Here is a 16,778-nt window from a genome sequence, read left to right on the forward strand (position 1 = left end):
AGAAAGAGTAATAACATTGCATTATGCCTGTCGTCACCCGGCACGGCCGAATGTTTCCCTGTTTCATCCAGAGACGGGTGACACTGATTCCTCATTGTGGCGACAAGGAAACTGAGGCCTGGGGAGGGCAGCCGTGCGTGACTCCATGTTTAGGACTCCTCCCAGGCTTCTCCTGAGTGGGCTCCCGCCTCCCGGAGTGGTGGCTGAGGCTGGTGCCCCAGGGTCACAGGTGTGGCAGGAAGGATCTTGGGGGGCGGAGGAACACGTAGCCCCAGAGAGCAGTCCGCTCTCTGTCCCGCCGTCCCCGCTGAGCTGTGAGCGAACCCAGGCCCTGGACTGGTCCCTTGGACAGGGAGATTCGTGGTCTCTCATTCTCTTTTGACTTTTTATCTTTTTCTTTTTTTTTTTCTTTTTTTTGCCAGGAAAGAGCAGTGTGTGCCTCGAAGTCACCAGAACCTTCCAGGCTTTGGGCTCCTCATCTGTGAGAGGGAAGTGAGTTTCATTCGTTTATCCTGCAGAAATCTTGCTGCGGGCTGTGCCCGGCGGGCGTGCCGCACGTGGCCTGGCAGGGAGCCACGGGAGCTGCCGCTGGAGGTGGCATTCAGAGTGGCTGGCCTCCTCCGCGCCCCCAAACCTGTGGGTGCTGCCCGCTCCCCTTCCGCCAGCACCCCCCCTGTGTTCTCTGGGCCTCAGCAGCCACCGAGGACCTTCAGGAAGGGTGACGTTTCCCTCTTCCCTACATCTGAGACTCGAGTTGGAGCCAACGGCTGCCCAGCCTCAGTGTCCCCATCTGTAGCCACGGGAGAAGGATGATGGCAGGATGCTCTGCCATTCCCATGTTGCCTGTCGTGGGGAAGGAATGGATAGCTCTCCCTTGGACTCGGGTCCCAGCCCCCCTTCCCTCTGTCCTCCAGGCCCTTGATCTTCACTGGTCTCTTTGGGGCTGACTTGTTGTATTTTCTTTTCCCTCAGATCAGCAGGATAAAATAAAAGACAGTCCTGCCAGCTTGGCAGGGGCCTGACCCTGTCCCCGGCAGATGTTCCCGGGGACAGCAGGAGCTGGTGACCCCCGCCAGCAGGGGCTGCTGGCAGCTGCCCAGAGGGGACAAGGGCAGGCCTGGGCACATGTGTCCCTGCCGTGGCTTCTCTTTCCTCAGCTGGCCCCTCCCCTCCACTGTCCCCGGGCACCGCAGGGATTCTGGCCTCATTTTCTGATGGGCCCCCTCCGTGGGGTTCTCTGGGGAGCCCCCCCGGGCCAGAGTTCAGACTTCTAAAAGGGCTACTCGTCCAATCCCCTGCACCCCTGGGGTCACTTGCCGCTTCCCTGCGACTCTGGGCCCCTGCCCTGCCTGTTCTTGTCAGTCCTCTCTATACATACCCTTTGCCCTGTCCCTCCTCCCACCGGCGCCCCCCATCCCATGGCTCCACAGGTCACCTATCCAAATATTTAGTACCCTGGTGAGTCGTGGGCCCACATTCCTCGGTTTGGCTGTTTATGCAGCTGGTGGGCGCTCCTCGGCCTTGGAAAAGCCATACTTGAAGTGTGGGGGGTCACCCAAGGTGGGTAGCATTTCCTTCGAGCGGCCCGGGACCCTCTGGCCTGAGTCCTTCACTTTGTGGGTCTCCTGGTTTCTTCGCCAGCACACCCCTTCTCAGGGACTGCACCCTGTGCAGGCTTGGATCCCTACTGGGAGGAAGAACGAGGCAGAGTGGTGGATGGGAGGGGCTGGCGTTGGCCAGAGGCTGAGGCCTCGATGCAGGGTGGCCATTCTCTGGGGTGCAGCGGGGCACAAAGAAAAGGGGTTTTGTGAGCTAGAAAGTGCTGGGCAGCTATTGGAGAAAGAAGGGAGGGAGAGGGGCCCTACAGGGCCCCCCAGCCTGCCTCTGCATAGCCCCCAGGGGGGCCGCTCCTCTCTTAAGGTCTCCCTTCTCCCCCAGCACTGGCTCGAGTTGATAGATGCTGTTACATTTGCATCTCCCTGAGACCCCCGGTGCTGCAGAGGTCCTGTAGAGGCTCAGATGAGAACCGTGAGTGCCGCTCAGTGCCCAAGTCCAGGGCGTGTCCCATACCCCTGCAGCAGCTGTCACGCTAGATTCCTCCCTGGGATGCACAGGACGGAGGGGTGCAGCAGAGAGATGCCCTGAGCACAGAGTCCGGATGTCTGTCATTCCCATCTGGGAGGCTGCTGGCCCCGTTCTTCGTGCGAAGGGGCTTGGGCCCTGAGGGTGTGGCAGCACATGTCTGTGGTTTGCTCATCAAGACTAAAGAACGTAACAAACTTTTATGGCTAAGTCTACCAATTCTGTGACAATTTGTAAAAGCCCTGCAAGGAAACATCTGGAAAACTCCCTTCCTGCTCCTGACAATTGTTGCAAACAGCACGTTTCAAAATACTCAGAACGTCCGGGCTGCAAAGCCCAGAGCTGACTCCTGGCCTGGCCTGACCGACTAGGGGACGGGGTGGGTGCAGGGCCACCCCCGGCCCACCTGCGCTTGCCCCCTTCCCCAGAGCCCTCTGGGTGCCCACTTGCCCTCTGCTGTGATCTCAGGGAGAACCTCAGTTTGGGAGGGTGTCCATCTGTCCTTGAGACCAGCCCATTTCTGTCCCAGCAGGGAGAGTGGCTAGGAATGGCCCAAGCAGGGCTCCAAATCCAGACGTAGTCAGGGGTGGGTCTCAGCCTGTGAGGTCAGGGCTGGCGGGGCCGTTGCATGACCATGGGGCTCTAGGAGCGTCCACCCAGCATGGTGGGGGTGGGGTGGATAAGTCACTTAGTGTCTGGCTCTGGGTTGGAGCTAGGCAGGTGTACAGATGGGCATTAAATCCTTCAAAGGCTGAATAACGATAATAGGAGAGCCATTCATGGATCTTCGGTCACTGGTGTCATGGAATCAAGACTGTAATCAGTTTAGTTCCAGAGGCACAGAGGATGATAGTGTATTACTTAGTATGTAAGTATTTAATGAAATATTTAGTATTTAAGGGCTGCAGTAACTCCCGGAGTCTGAAAGCACTGACCCGCTAGGCCAGGCCCAAGACGCCCAGTGCTCCTCGTCCCCCTCCTCACTCTCCTCCACCCTGCTCCAGCCTGAGTTTCTTGTGATGCCAGTTCACCCTTCCCTTCAGCTCTGTCACTGTGGGAGGGTCTCCCCACCTGGAGGTGCTCGGGACGTGCCGCTGGGAACTCCCGTGTGTGATTCCATGGCTGGCCACTTCCCGTGGAATTCTGAGTATCCGGAGGGCAGCCGCTGGCTCCTTCCAGCTCCACGTACCCCGTGCTGGCCTTGCCACTCTCAGAGTGCTCCCCAGGGAGTGTCTGCGAGGGACCCATGTGAGTCAGACACGCTCACGCAGGCTGGGTTTGGTCTTGTGACTTGGCCCTCGTGTCTTCGTAGGTCATTCTGCATGGAGCCGTGGAGGTGTGGTTTCCTGAGCACGAGTTTTCCCGAGGACGCTTCTGATGCGGGGAGCCCCTGCCTCACTGGGTGAGTTGTGCTTTTTTTCGTTGCCCTTTAAAAGGCATATGTGCCTGTGACTAAGGGCCACACACGGTCTAGATAATACAAAGACTGTAGGTGATCAAAGATGGCTGGAACATGTACGCAGGGCCTCAGAGGGCCCCGAATGCATGCACTACCCACCCAGAGCTGCTTCTCTGCGTGGAGGGCAGGCTGGCCGGATGAGCTACATGGAAGTTGCCCATGGCAACCCTAGGGAGAGTGCACGCAAGGAGGCTTGGCCCCAGATAGCTCTCCCTCGTCCCCGGTCCTATCCAAGCAGTAGGGACCGTGCTCACTTCACAGCTGACTGGGCACCAGAGTCCTTTTAGGCAGCTTGAGTTGGGACTTGAGTTTTACCTTCACCCTCCTGGCAGCAATGAGTCCTTTAAAAATTATGCATAGAATTGCATCTTGTTAACTCATTACTGTGACGGAAATTGCAATAAGCAAGGGGAGCCGTGCGAGTTTTTCCCATAAAAGACACTAAGCTAATAACTAAAATTTATTGTACTGAACGATTCCAAAAACTAGTGTTTTTCTCCTCATTGAAAACGAAATACGTGTTTATTGTAAAAGCTTGTGAAATACTGAAAACAAATAAAATGAAAAATGGGACGCCCCCTCATCCCAGCCGCTCAAAGATGAACATAAATTGCATAAATGTGTGTGCGTGTGTGCACGTTTTTGTACACACACGTTATGCATGTATATTTTTAACTGGGCTCCTTATTGTCATCCTAATTTTTTCACCTAACTGTATATCCTGAATATCTTCTCCTGCCATTAAGTAATTTTCTAGCTTGTGATTTTTTAGCGGTTATGTAGTATCCTAAGAACTGCTACCTCAAGCCCGATGTCATAGCTGCTCTCTTGTCAGATGTCTAGATAATTTTAAAAGCCAGATTGTGTAAGTTGGGGTGAGCACCTTTGTTCATCCCACGTAGATACCTGATGTATTTATTCCCTGAAGTTCATTCTAAAAGCGGAGCGGTCATCTCAGAAGGTGCAAGCATTTGATGGCCACATTGCCCTCCGTAAACTTTGTGCCAATTTACGACCTCAGAATTAGTTTAACAAGTGACTTTTTCTATGGGGATTATCAAGGTTTTGATACTGGCCAATTTGTTACACACGTTATTGTCGATTTTATTACCTGGGATCACAGCATTGCCCCCGTATCTTTATTGGGTCTTAGTACTTGAATTGCCGGTTCAGGTTCCTTGCATTTTGTATCTTTCCCTTGGTTTAATTTTTGTTGAAGTCCTGCACATGCTTCATTTAAGAATCAGGTAGTTCTAGAAGCCTGTTGTACAGGTATCAGTGCCCACCCGCCCTCCGGTCTCCCTACTCCACCCCATGTCCTGCTCCACAGAACCAATGGCTGTTGACTCTTTTAACTCATTCTCTTGACATTTACATCCATGTTTCTAAGTAACATTCTTATTTTTCTACTTCTCAATCTTTTTTTTTTTAAGCTTGAGCGTTATCTTGATTTTTCAACCATCGAGCATATGTCCTTGGCCTCCCCATCCACAAGCATACCTCTGTGCCCCACCCCATTCTCTTAATATATATTTAGTTCATGGTTTTTGGTTTGGTCAGGATTCAGTGTTTACATTATTATAACCACGTAAACATTCTTAGGAGCTGAACAGCATCATTATGATTATTTACCCCTTCTTCACAACTTTTTGTTTTCTTTGGAATTAATAGTTATCTGGGTTTTGTTTGTTTGCATTTTTTTGTTTAGTTTTTAATGAATTTATCATAGATCTATTCTCAGCCTCTCAATACATTCAAACCCATTCAAACAATTTTTAAAATGCGTTTTATCTTTTTGAAGAAATCTCTTCCTGGAGCCTTCTTGTCTCTTCTGTTTTGGATTGGTTGGTCTTTGGGATTCCTGTCCTCATCTACCCTCATTCTTTTCCCAGGGATTCCCCTGATCCTATCTTCTTGGTTGGATCTCTGATTTCATAAATCCTGGGTTATCTTTTTTTGTTTACTCTCTGTGTTGCTAGAGTGCACCCTCTAGCAGTTATCTCAGAAAGGGCTCATGGGAGGTATATTTTTGAAGACTTTCCACACCTGAAAAGGAGAATGTCTAGTTCACAATTGACATGGATAGTTTGGCTGGGTATAGAATTCTGGTTGGTCATCTTTCTTCCCCACAGATTTTGAAAGCATAAATAATTGTGTTCTAACTTCTAGTGCTGTTGCCGAGAGGCCTGAAACCTTTGTGATTCCTCATCCCTTGTGTGTGATCTTTTTTTCTCCCTTTCTGGAACGTGCAGGATTTTCCTATTGTGTTCTAGTGTTTTAAATGTCATGTATACACATCTTGATGTGGATCTATATTCATCCATTTTGCTAGGCCCTTTTGATCTGAAATCTGTTGTAGACAGTATTTTTTTTGAACAATCCTTAGATAATTTCCTTCCATCTGTTTTTCTAGAACTTTTATTTTTTGCATGTTGGATCTCTGACTGGTTCTCTAATATTCCCAATTTTTTTTCTCTGATTTTCAAACTTTAATTTCTTTGTTCTCCAAGAAATTTCTGTCTTTATTTTTAACCTGTTTTCATTGCTGCAATCTCTCATTTTCAAGATTTTTTTATTATACTCTAAATATTACAAAATTTTGTTTCATGGATGCGATTGCTTTGGTAGTCCTGATAACGTTTGATATCCCTGATAATATTAAGGATATTTTTTCTGAAATTTTCTTTTTCCTACAGTCTCCAAACTTTTTTTTCCCATCCAGTTGTATGTGTCTCTGACTTCCATGTTATGTGCTTTCTTCAACTCTACAGATATATGTATAGGTACACACACACACACACACACACACACACACACACACAAATACACTAATGAGCTGTTTGAAAGCTCTTGGCATTCAAACTGATGATCCAGTTGGGATTTGTAGCTGTGGGCTTTACTGTAGAGTGAGCTAGTTGGTGTTTCTATTGGGTAACCCCATGTTTAGCATTTTAAAACCTTTTTTCTTTTGGACTGCTCACATGCTCCAAAGGTCTTTTAGTTTCTGGCCTAGAGTCTGTCTGGCTGCCACTGCTCTGAGAGGCTTGAGGAGGAAAATGGCAGAGGCGAGTGGTTCTCAGCATCCGGCTTGTAACATTTTGCTTTCTTCCTCTTTTTAATTTAGAGCTTTTACTCTCCGCTGTGCCTGCCGTTTCTGTATCGGTCACCTCTGCTTTACTTTCTCTGCGCAATACATTTGCAGTCTTTTCTCAAGATCGGGGAAGGCTCTGAAGTCTTGGTGAGGATTTGGGGGGATGTCTTCTTAAACAGACTTGCAGCCAATTCATCCTAGTTAGGCTCGGATTTTCCTGCCACATTGGGGCACCTGGTGCTGTGAATGCCTGAGACTTCTGTGGGTCCCATGGAACACATCAGCCTTTATTTCAGCCTTCCTTACAGTCAGCTTAAGATTCGGTTTTCCCAGTTCCGAATCAGTTTTCACTCTTGTCTCGTCTGTGTCCTCGTGTGCTTACCTCAGAACGAAAACCTCTTCGCCCTCATTTAGTGCAGTTTCAAGGGGGCAGGCAGGTGAACATCTGTATTTAATTCACTATATTGAACTGAAAGTCATTTACCCATTTTTCCCTGTTGGTGTGTTCCTCTTTGATTTTTTTTTTTTTTATCTCATAAGACATTTTTCATAAGAACAGTAACTTTTTCTATCACGTATTTTCAGTGTCCCCCCACCTGACTTTTTCATTTGCCGTCCCATTTTACTCAGGGGTCTTTTCATTTTTTAATTTCAAACATTTTAAAAAATGTTCTAAAAAATGTTCTAAAAAACCTATCTCTAATTTCTCCTCATACTTTGTTTTTCCATAGAAAAACCTTTCCCACCCTGAGCTTATCTGGGCATTTTTTATTTTTTTCTAGTTCTTTTATGATTTCATCTTTTATAGTTGAATCTTTAATCATTTGTTTATTGTGAGAGAGAAACTATATGTTCTTTTTCCGCGTGTACCACCTGCTAGGTACTTTCATAGTTTTTGTTTCTTGCTGTGGCTTTCTATGATTCAATTAATCTGTTTATTCTCATACTAGTATTGCCTTGTTTTAATACACTATTGTTGTAATATGTGTTATTATTTGTTAGTAATAGTCTTTCATTCTCATATTGCAATATTTTCTTCATTGGTCTCATTTGTTTATTTTTCTGGATGAATTTTGGTGATGTCAGGAAGTTAAAGACATAGATTTTCTGTGGAATTTTATTAAATTGAAAATTAAAGAGAACTGATATTTTTTGATACCTGGCTTTGTATAATCTTTCACCGTAATATATATATAGTATATATTATATATATATTATATATGTATATTTTATATATATATTCACAATTTGTCAAATTTGACAAATTCACAATTCATCATTAAGTTCATTTTAAGAAAGTAAATATTGCTTACATATTTCTATTGTGAATTTGTTCCTTTCTATTTTCTAAACTGGTTACTACTAGCATGTAGGAAAGAGATTGCATATTTATTGTTATTGGCTGTCTACTTGAATTCTTTCATTTTTTTCCTACAAGTTTTTATTTGAATGTTTTGGAACTTCTAGGTAACAAGTCCTGCATTTCTATAGAATATATATTTTGCCTTTTTTTTTTTCAGTATTTCCTCTCTTCTATTTCTCTTGATTGTCTGATAGCATTGGCTAGATCTTCCAAAACATTAAATTGTGGAAAATAGAAATCTTTATCTTGTTTCTGGTTCACTGTCAAGTATGATAACAAATAATTTTTTGAGGTGTATGTTTTTTTATAATGTTAATGAGATATTTATTTTTAGTTCATATGACCTTAAAATCAGGAATGGGTTTAGAAAAATGCTTTTTTGATTAATATATAGAGATGTTTGTGTTGTTTTGTCTGTTGACTTGTTGATGAAATGAATTATAATAATGTTTCATAACTCTGAAACATTTTTTGGATCAAATTCTACCTTGTTATAGAGTATTGTTCTTTTAATTTACCACGTGATTGTTTTGCTAGGATTTCACTTAGGCCTTTTCAAATTTATTTTTTGTTGGTTTTGGTATCCAAGTTATGTTGGCTTTGTAAACTGAATTAGGGAACATTTCATCTTTTTTCTGTATTCTGTACCATATATGCATCATTTGAATGATCTATTCCATGAGCGCTTGAAAGAACTCACCCATGTAACTCTCCTGGGATAATTCTTTGGCAACTTTTCATATTTCTTCTGTATTCATTGGATTCTTATGATTTTTTTGCATCTGTAGAATATTTGCTTCTTTTTCTGATGTCGCTCAGCATTTAAATGTGGAAGTACTGGAATCGGACAACTTGGGTTCAAACTCTTACTCTGTCATTTCCCTTGTGACCTTGGGAAAACTATGTCTCCTTCCTAATTCTTGGTTTCCTCAGTTGTTAAATAATTAAAATGAGAGCCTGTAGCTAAGAGTGCCACTGTGAGGATTAAAGAGATAAAGTAACTTGCACCTTGTCTGGCACATAGCGAGTGCTCAATGATTTTTCAAGACCTATTATTAATCCTGGAAAAAAATAGATTTTTTTTTTGAGATTTAAAAGCTTCTTAGCATAGAGTCCATAAATAGTATTTTTATAACAGTCCAATCTGTTTCTATTGTTATATCACTTTTGTCATTCTTAATTTTGGGTATGTGTACTTTATCTCTTTTTTATTAGATGATCTTGAGGAGTGTCTGCTTTAGAAGTTTTTCAAAGAATCTGTTTTTGGAATAATTTATCAATTAAACTGTGTGTGTGTGTGTGTGTGTGTGCTCAAATTCAATAATACCTGCCTTTATCTTTATTGATTCCTTCCTTCTGCTTTTCCTGAAGTTTGTTTTGTGGATCTGTCCAAATATTTCTTATGTTATTCTTCTTAAATAATGAAAACATTTCATGGTATGAATTTGCCTCTGCTTGTGACTTTGACTGCACAAGTTTTAATATGTAGTTTTTAAAACATTTAAAAAATATTTGTAAATATGCTTTTCATTTCTTCTTGTTCTTAGGAGAAATAATTATCTGAATTAAATGTGCAAAGTAGAGCTTGTTTTAAAATCAATTTCTAATTGATTTGGCTTGTGTGTTGTTGCTTATGCTGTTTTACTCAATTGTGGTTATATTTCATTGTGGCTTGGAGAATACGGATATGTAGATTCTACTTTGGAGAAATTATGGATGTGTTCTTTGTGCCTTATATAATCAATTCTGTAAACATTTCATGGACCTTCAAAAGTAAGGTGTACATCTGGTTTATAGGATATCGATTCTGATGTAAAGACATTTAGTTTTACTAGGTTTTCTGTTGATTCTTTTGGATTTTCTTAGTAAAGAAAGAAGTAATCGGTAAACAAAACTTAATCTCATTCCAATACTTTGTAACATTTATCTATTTGCTTTATTACGTTGGCCAGAGCTTTGGGGACAGTGTAACTTAATATTACTGAAGTAAGCACCTTTTATTTCTTATTTCCTGTTAAAGATGATGTTGCTTGCCTCTGAATTTGGGGTATGTTTATCATTTACTTTTTTGCCCAATTGATGTCTTTATAACTGAGAGGGCGCTGGAAACTATCTCTATCTGTTTCCCTCATTTCCCTGGGATGCTGTTTTATTCCTAATGTAAATGTCTGTGAATGTTCTATCATTGCTGTGGATTGTACCTTCCACCTCTGAGAGGTGGCTTTTATCGACCTATTTAATGATTTCACTCTTGAGTACTGGACATTGCAGAGGCACCTCTGCTTTATTTTCATTTGTGTTCCGGAGTTAGGCAGCCCTACTCTCCCACGTGAGTGTTTCTAGAAGTCTGTATTGAAGGCAAAGTGTTTGGAAGTTGAACCAGAGACTGTCATGTTCCCAAGTATTCTGCTCCTCAAGAGCTCAATATTCTGTATGTTTCCAGGCAATTTCTAGCATTCCACGGATGTTCTTTAATTTTGTTCTTTTCAAACACATAGTTGACTGCCTTAAATTAAATTCCTGGGGCTAGAGATGGGCCCCATTGGGTCTGCCTGATGATTTCCATCTTTGTCTTAATTTCTTAAGTATATATGAGATCTATGCTCTTACAACGGGTCTCAGCAACTTTATTTTTCCATTTTTCATTTATTTTTACAAAGAAAAAAGAGCAAAGTGTCATTAAAGACTGCTTCTCCAATGCAGCCACACCCTTTATTCAGACCAAATATTACCCAGAAGCCCAATAAGTAAAATGGATCGAATCAATGCTGCCCTATTTGGAGCTGGGGGGTGACCTCGAGCCATGGGTATCATTGCAACAGAGGCATGGGGGGACCCCAAGGGCACCTCGGAATACCCCGTGAAAGCCTCTGCGATGAGATAATTTAGGCAATTGCACAGATCGAACAACTTTCTGTATACGCAAAGGTGGGGGTGCCGTTGATTGATGGCAGTCAGCTGTTGTATGAATTTTGTGCGTTTTGAGATGTCAGTGCATGATGGTGTGGGCTTCCTGAAAACCAAATGCATGATCGTTGAGGCCTTCCTGTTTCCCTGTGCCCATTCCTTGGATTTGAACTTTTTTGAGTTAATTGTTTCAAGCGTGTCTCAAGTAGACGACAGATACTTTGGATTTGAGGCTTTGCCTTGCCTCGAGACACCTCCTTTTTAAGGCGTATGTAACCCACTGGCATTTTAATTTTTTGATTGTCTTGTTTGGACTTAAAATAATTGCACTAATGCTTGTCTCATATGTCTCGTCCTTGCTTTCCTGATATCTTTTACTGTAGAGATCACAGTTTTCATTTTAAAAATGTTCTCTGGTGATTCCTAGAGCACGCAAGCAGTTTCCAAGTGTGTTAGTGTTTACATTTCAGGGTTGTTGTTTTTTTTTAAACCATACTTACATCTGTATTTGTCCACGGTAAAAAAAAAAAAAAAAAAAGAAATAGCCTTCTCCGACTTTGTGTAATTATTAAGGTGAGTGTGTCTCTGGTTTTTTTTTCCCCCACTCCTCCTGTTCATATGCTTCCGATGATGAGGTCTGAGGGGTCTCATCACTGTCTCCTGTTTGCCTCCCCACCCTGTGTGCCCCAGTCTTTGGGAGGAGAGAGTCGCCTCTCTCTGCTTTCTCTGGGCCTGGCCCCTTCTGCAGGAGCTGAAGCTCCCTGCCGTTTCTGGGCTATGGATGGTGTCAGCCTGAAACCCTAGCACTCTGCGCACTGCCGTGATCTCCTGTCAACACGTGGGTCAAGTGACCGTCTCTTTCCCCCTGAGCCGGTGAGCTCTGGAGAGGCGGGACCACTGAGTCAGGGCAGCCTTGGCCTCCACACGGGGCGACGTGCTCATGGCCGAGTGTCTGCAAGGATGTGTGGACCATTGGTGAGACCGTGGGAGAGCAGCTGGGGAGCAGACAAGCGCATGAGTGAACCTTTGAGGGGGATCAAGGCAGGCACACACGGGCGACAATGGGGAGAAGGGCCCGGCCAATGGACAGGTGGCGAGTGGGGCGTTGACTGGGGTCTGGGAGAGTGAGGGGGCCTCCAGCCGCCGGCCATCTTGTTGGGGAACCGGGTGGGGAGGGTGAGCATGTCTGCTTCTCTAGAGCCCCAGGAGGGCAAGGATGCTTTCAGAGTTCATCCCTGCCGTTTGGAGCTGTTCGTCCCTTCATTCTTCGCTATTCTTACTATTCGTTCTACAGAATGTCTGGTTCTGGTCACTGGGGATTCAAAGCAGAGGCCAGTGTGACCCCTTCCTGCCCAGAGGAGTTCCCATTCCAAGAGGAGACATGAGTGGCGTCCTCTCCAATCATGGACACAGAGAAAATAAAAGCCATCAAAAGGAACTCCCCACGGCGTCCCTCCATTAGCCTTGCCCCATTGCTTCTCTTTACCTGATGACCGGTGGAGGAAGCCACCTGCCGCTGGCCCGTGGCACGCCGCCACCTGAGCACGGGCTCCACCCCGCCTTCCCCATCTCCTCTGGAGCCTTCCACTGTCATGGCCGGCCTCTCCCCTCTCCCCTCTCCCGGGCCCTTCCCGTTGGGTCTTAGCATGCTGTAGTGCCTTCAGTCTTTACAAAATCCCAGGAAGCTGCCTCCTCCCTCTACGTGCTACCCTCTTGGTGCTTTCTCTGTATCTCACTTTCAGCTGGCTTCCGCCTCTACTGCTCCACGGGGAGAGCTTTCATGAGGCTCACCAGGGGCCTCCGGCTGATGGCTCAGACTTCTCGCCGGCGCTTCAGACTTGGCGCCCTTCTCGCCTACTTGCCATGCCAGACCTCTGCACGGGTTCTTTCTGACCTTTTCTTACGGCTCACTATTCCTCACCTGCATTCCGGGCATCACCGAATCTCTCGCGTCCTTCTTCCTGACTGTTCTCAAGCGTGCCCCCCTCCCCACATCCGTGACCCCTACCGTGCCCAGGGTGCAGCTCTCGATTTTGAACTCCTGTACTCTCCCCCTCCCCCGCTCTTGCCCCTAGAAGCACTGTCTCTTCATATCAGCAAGAGGTATCGTAGAAAAAGCACGAAGCTCCCATCTTTTATCAGCTAATAATGGCTTTCCTGTGCCCGAGTATACAATCTGTAATCTTTAACCTTCGTTATAAGCCTCTGAACGATCCAGCCTCCGCCTAGCTCCTCAGCCTTATTTCTGGCACGTTTCTGGCTCTCTGCGCCCCATTCGCAGGCCTGCTCGTTTGGTCACCACGCTCCATCCAGACCATGCTTCCCCTGTCTAGTCCGTGCTCCACCTGGACCCTTCTCCACCCAGTCCTCCGCCCTCCACCCTGCATTTCCACTCCTGTCCCCTCTCTTCCTGTTTTCTTTTCCCGTCCTCCATCTTTTGCTTTAAACGGCTTCTGAGGAGCTCCCCCCGCCCCCACCCCGCCTGGGTTGGATCTTCTCCCTAAATGTTCCCGGCTCCTTCCCAACACTTCGGCCTCTTTTAATTTTGGAGTTAACGTCCTGCGATAATTATATCAATGCGGGTCTCCCCTGCTAAGCTAGAGGCTGCAGGGGGGGAAGAGACGATGTTTTATATTCACAGTTCCAGCACCTCAGGAGCGTTTAAAAAACATGAACTTACTTCTCTGCCTGCTCACATGGAAGATGGGCTCGTGCTGGAAGAGGGACACAGGCGGGGTGCTGCGGAGGGTCGGGGCACGCCTAGGGCTGAGTTGGCCGAGGTGGGGTCAGGACTCGGGGAGCAGGAAAAGGGTGGGGGTCTAGGCGGAAGCCTTGAGCGCCATTCTAAGGGCTTTGGTCTTCAGCAACGGGGTTGTGAGCAGGGGGCTGACATGCTCTGCACCGGGTTTCAAGACTTGGTGGGTTAGCTGTGTCCCCCCACCCTGCCGCCCGGGAGCCTGCTCTTGCCCCGTCTTTGGAGACCAACCGGTGTCATGGCTGTGTGTTCCATTTCTGCGGGGGTGGGGGGGGTGGCTGGGGATTGACAGTTAGACCTCGAGAGGGGATGGAGAGACTCAAGGGAAGCCTCTTGGAGGAGGTGGAGATGTGGAGCAGGTGCAGGGGCTAGAAGAACCCCCCCCCCGCCCCCCCCCCCCACTCCCGCTCACCGGGGTGCGGGACTGGCATATACCGGGGTGGGGTGGTTGCTGTATGGCAAGGACTGTCCTAGCACGGGTGAGCTCAGGCAGTTTGCCACCCCAGAAGTTGAGGGGCCCCCTGTCGCCTGTGAGCTCTGCCCTGGAGCGTCCCACGCTGCCCTGCAGAGCAGACCACTGCCCTTCACTTTGAGGAAGAGATAGCTGACCACGTGGCCGAAGCACGGTCAACGTTGCGTGGTTCGCCTCTCCTCAGGCTCTCCGAGCTGGCATGGCCTTCCCGGGAGAGAGGCCACTTCAGGGTAGAGGCCCTGCCCCCCCATTTATGTTCACCACGTGTCTGCTTCCCAGTGCCAAATCAGAAAGCTTTCTGGAGGTGACAGCAACTTCAGGGACAAGCCCCGGTCTGGGGTCAGCACCACTCCATGGTTCCTGAAGAGGTGGTAGACTGTGGAACGTAGGCTTTATGATTTTTGACCTATGTAACATGGTCCACTAACTCTCAGTATCCACTCCATCCTCGGAGGGCACCCCGGAGGTGTTGCCAACGTGAGGGAAGAGAACACTGGGTTTAGCTCCGGCACCGCTCCGTGGTAGTTCCCGGTGCCTCTGCCCGGTGTCCGAATTGTGCGCCAAGGCCTATTACTAACTGCACCCTCTGGGCGGTTGCTGGAGGGGAGGCAGCTCGGGGGCAAAGACGCCGATTCCAGCCTCAGCCGTGGTGCTTGAAGAGACGCTTTTCCGTGTGGCGTATGCACGAGGAAGCCTTTGCGTGGCGTGGTCCCCCACTTCCCGGAAGCCCCGCCAGCTTCGGGAGGGCTTCGTGGGACCAGTGCCGCCTTCGGGGGGAGCCACCGGCCCGGCCTCCGTCTTGCCGTGTGGTTTTGAAGAGCTGTCGCCCCTGTGTTGAAGTTCCCGTGTTTGTGCCCATGCCCACCTCTGATCGATATTAAATGCAATCTCAGAGGGCTTTCTGGAGGCGGTGCCGAGATGGGGGAGGAAGCGGAGGTTCTGACCTTAGGGAGTCAGTTGGCCAGAACGACATCTGCTTTGCTTACGAAGATGGCGTGGTGGTTACTGCTCAGATCCAGTCCGGCCTGAGAGGACCTCTGGGAAGTGCCCCCCTGACTTTGCGGCGGAGGTGGCCGTGAGTCTTTCCTCGTGGCGTACGTGTGTATTTTCTAACGCCCGGTGCCAGGGTTTACAGCCTGGGCTTCACATGCCCTGGGACTGCCTGCTTGGCCTGCTCAGCATGACTGGGCAGGTGTTCTTTCCGGTTGCACACAGGCCGTCCCAGAGCGGTCATTCGGCCCGCCGCTCCCCCACGCGGTCCCGTGGGCCAAACGCCACGGCCGCCCTCCCGCTGTGCCCGCCCACCCGTTCCCTCCGATCCAGCGCGGGGCCCGGCACGTAGTGAGCACTTGATCGGTATTTCTGGAACCGTGAAATCGGTAACGTCGTCCGCTCCTGCTCGGCGGGACTTGCGGCCTTGGAGGGCTTCCTGGAGGAGCTGCCAGCTTTGGGGATAAGCCACCAGTTCCAGCGTCGGCACCGACTCCTGACGGTGGAGACAAGACTCCTAGCCTGTTGTGTGCTTGTCGCATGATGCATGTGTTGTGCTCGACCTGCCTTCTGGTTCCCCCAGCTCTGGAAGGCTTTCTGGACCTGCCCGCCACCTCTGCCCTCGGCGTCCCTGTGTGGTACTTGGAGAGATAGTAGACCGTATAGCGTACGCTTTATCTGTGACGTATGTAACACGGTCCACTAACCCTCAGTATCAAATCCATCCTCGAGGCTCCTGGAGACGACGCTGTCTTCGGGGAGGCGCCGCCGGACCCAGCCGCAGGCCTCTTCGCGGCCCTCGAAGACCTGTTTTTCTGTGTGGCATGTTCTTTTCTGCATGATGCAAAATGACATACTCTCGCTCTTCTTGTACCAAGTTCTGCCTCGGGAACTCTCGCCACCTCTGGGGAGGAGATCTTGACTCCCTCTGGGATCAGTGCTGCTCTGTGGCGTTCAGCGACGCGGTCGACTGCGCAGCTCTTGTCTAGCGTGCATCATGGCCCGCCTCTTCTCAGCGTCAAGCGCAGCCTCGAAGAGGTCCCCCAGGGGCGCCCGTGCGGACGCGAGCCTCCTCCCGGCCGTCGCTGGCACCGTGCGGTACTTGAAGAAATGGTTTACCGTCCCACATACATTTTGAATATGTATGTGGGACGGTAAACCGCTTCTTGGTATCTAGCCCAGCCATCCAAACCATCCCGGAGAGAGCCTGAAGTCGGAGAAGCAACGCTGGCCTCGCTCGGCATCCTCTCTGCTCCGCGGTGCTTGGCCGAACGGTAGACTGTTAGGTGTGTGCTTAACCTGTTAATGCTTGCAACACGGTCTTCTCCTCAGTGTCAAGGGCAGCCTCCAAGGGCTCCCCCGGGACAATGACGCCCTCTAGGGAGGCGCCCCGCGCCCACGTTGGCACACGCCGCCCCCCGCGGACTCGAAGAAACGGTGGCCGGTGCCGCAAGCGCGCGCGAAGGAGGGACGTTGCGCGTTCTGCCGCTTGCCTTCCTCAGAGCCATCCGCAGGTGGCCTCAAGACCCGGCGCCCATGTGGAGGCAGGTGTGGGTGCTCGCGAGACGATGGCCACTCCAGGTACCGGAAGGCACGCTGACCCGTTCTTTTCACTGACGATGCGTGTGCAGTCTATCTCTTTCCCGTGTCGAGTCTAGT

The 16,778-nt window shown here is 48.5% G+C and overlaps 1 long non-coding RNA gene across 2 annotated transcripts in view; it reads left to right on the forward strand.

Moving 5' to 3' along the window:
• Positions 1-15,770, forward strand: part of LOC111560921 — a 52,142-nt gene extending 36,372 nt beyond the window's left edge. For both annotated transcript variants that reach the window (XR_006599994.1, XR_006599995.1), the window contains 3 exons: positions 423-492; positions 3,395-3,484; positions 12,197-15,770. This is a non-coding gene — a long non-coding RNA (uncharacterized LOC111560921). The remainder of the gene's footprint in view (positions 1-422; positions 493-3,394; positions 3,485-12,196) is intronic.
• The last annotated feature ends 1,008 nt before the right edge of the window (positions 15,771-16,778 follow it).

Source organism: Felis catus, chromosome B3, assembly GCF_018350175.1.
Source record: "Felis catus isolate Fca126 chromosome B3, F.catus_Fca126_mat1.0, whole genome shotgun sequence".
NCBI lineage: Eukaryota > Metazoa > Chordata > Mammalia > Carnivora > Felidae > Felis > Felis catus.